We start from the raw sequence: 2,932 nt of genomic DNA on the forward strand, positions 1-2,932 counted from the left end.
CCGCTCTGGCTGAGTCAGTCAGGTCAAAGCGGCTTCCTCAGTGCAAGGGCTGAAGGCCCGTGTCGTAATACCGTCCCCCTCGCAACACGCATCTCTAGCACGAAGGTTCCGGAGATATTTCGTTCCCACTGCAGATGATTGAAGATATCACAAGAATCATAGAATAGAATCAAAGAGTTGGAAGAGACCTCATGGGCCATCCAGTCCAACCCCATTCTGCCAAGAAGCAGGAATATTGCATTCAAAGCACCCCAGAAAGATGGCCATCCAGCCTCTGTTTAAAAGCTTCCAAAAAAGGAGCCTCCACCACACTCCGGGGCAGAGAGTTCCACTGCTGAACGGCTCTCACATAAGTTCTTCCTTATGTTCAGATGGAATCTCCTCTCTTGTAGTTTGAAGACATTGTTCCATTGCATCCTAGTCTCCAGGGCAGCAGAAAACAAGCTTGCTCCCTCCTCCCTGTGGCTTCCTCTCACATATTTATACATGGCTATCATATCTCCTCTCAGCCTTCTCTTCTTCAGGCCAAACATGCCCAGTTCCCTAAGCCGCCCCTCATAGGGCTTGTTCTCCAGACCCTTGATCATTTTAGTTGCCCTCCTCTGGACACATTCCAGATTGTCAATATCTCTCTTGAATTATGGTGCCCAGAACTGGACACAATATTCCAGATGTGGTCTAACCAAAGCGGAATAGAGGGGTAGCATTACTTCCTTAGATCTAGACACTATGCTCTTATTGATGCAGGCCAAAATCCCATTGGCTTTTTTTGCCGCCACATCACATTGTTGGCTCATGTTTAACTTGTTGTCCACGAGGACTCCAAGATCTTTTTCACACGTACTGCTCTCGAGCCAGGCATTGTCCCCCATTCTGTATCTTTGCATTTCATTTTTCCTGCCAAAGTGGAGTATCTTGCATTTGTCCCTGTTGAACTTCATTTTGTTAGTTTTGGCCCATCTCTCTAATCTGTCAAGATCCGTTTTGAATTCTGCTCCTGTCCTCTGGAGTATTGACCATCCCTCCCAATTTGGTGTCGTCTGCAAACTTGATGATCCTGCCTTCTAACCCTTCATCTAAGTCATTAATAAAGAAGTTGAACAGGACCAGACCCAGGACCTTTGACCAGTAGCTGGCCACTTGGAGTGCCTCTGGTGTTACTATAAGAAGGTCCTCCACTGTGCATGTGGCAGGGCTCAGATTGCATTGCAGCAGATGGTCTGTAGTTTGCTCTTCTCCGCACTCGCATGTTGTGGATTCCACTTTGTAGCCCCATTTCTTAAGGTTCGTTCTGCATCTCGTGGTGCCCGAGTAGTCTGTTCAGCGCCTTCCAAGTCGCCCAGTTTCTGTGTGCCCAGGGGGGAGTCTCTCATTTGGTATCAGCCATTGATTGAGGTTCTGGGTTTGAGCCTGCCACTTTTGGACTCTCGCTTGCTGAGGTGTTCCAGCGAGTGTCTCTATAGATCTTAGAAAGAGAGCCTCCTCTCACAAAGCTTACTCATAGAATCATAGAATCAAAGAGTTGGAAGAGACCTCATGGGCCATCCAGTCTAACCCCCTGCCAAGAAGCAGGAATATTGCATTCAAATCACCCCTGACAAATGGCCATCCAGCCTCTGCTTAAAAGCTTCCAGAGAAGGAGCCTCCACCACACTCCGGGGCAGAGAGTTCCACTGCTGAACGGCTCTCACAGTCAGGAAGTTCTTCCTCATGTTCAGATGGAATCTCCTCTCTTGTAGTTTGAAGCCATTGTTCCGCGTCCTAGTCTCCATGGAAGCAGAAAACAAGCTTGCTCCCTCCTCCCTGTGGCTTCCTCTCACATATTTATACATGGCTATCATATCTCCTCTCAGCCTTCTCTTCTTCAGGCTAAACATGCCCAGTTCCCTAAGCCACTCCTCATAGGGCTTGTTCTCCAGACCCTTGATCATTTTAGTCGCCCTCCTCTGGACACATTCCAGCTTGTCAATATCTCTCTTGAATTGTGGTGCCCAGAATTGGACACAATATTCCAGATGTGGTCTAACCAAAGCAGAATAGAGGGGTAGTATTACTTCCTTAGATCTAGACACTATGCTCCTATTGATGCAGGCCAAAGCTACTCTGTAGCTTCACACACTCAGCTTTTCACCTGGGGCCTTTCACTGAAGCTTCTCACACATGGCCTTCTCATAGACTAAGGCCTACCTCACACTGTGAGGCCCTCTCAAACTGAGACCTTTAGCCCACCGAAGTTTACTGACTGCTACTAAGCTACAGGCACTCCTGCTTATATAGGACTGCAGCTTTTGCTTAGTCATTGTATCAATTTAACCCTTTCAGTGCTTAATATTTCTGACAAAAGCTAGAGCACCAACCACTATGTAAAAATGATAATTTGCCCTGTTTCCATGGATTATCCGTCCATGGATTCAATGGCCCTTTGAAGGTAACCAGAAAGGATGATGTGGTGCTCCATGAAAACAAGTTTGATACCCCTGTTATAGATCAGTGTTTTTCTGCAGGCTTTGATGACTAAAATATAGAAATAAATCTATGTTCTATTACACAATTTGTCTTATGAGAATATAAATGGAAGTTCACCACAAGGGTGGCGCAGTGGGTTAAACCACTGAGCTGCTCAACTTGCTGACCGAAAGGTCGGCTATTTAAATCCAGGGAGTGGGGTGAGCTCCCACTGTTAGGCCCAGCTTCTGCCAATGTAACAGTTCGAAAACATGCAAATGTGAGTAGGGAAGTTAACGGCGCTCCATTCAGTCATGCTGGCCACATGACCTTGGAGGTGTCTATGGCCAATGCCGGCTCTTCAGCTTAGAAATGGAGATGAGCACTACCCAAGAGTGGGACATGACTAGACTTAATGTCAGAGGAAACCTTTACCTTTTATACCACAAGAGGTATCCTCAATTAAGATTTTTCTAACAGGCAAATA

The sequence above is a fragment of the Anolis sagrei genome, chromosome 3 (genome assembly GCF_037176765.1).
Source record: "Anolis sagrei isolate rAnoSag1 chromosome 3, rAnoSag1.mat, whole genome shotgun sequence".
In the NCBI taxonomy this organism is placed as follows: domain Eukaryota; kingdom Metazoa; phylum Chordata; class Lepidosauria; order Squamata; family Dactyloidae; genus Anolis; species Anolis sagrei.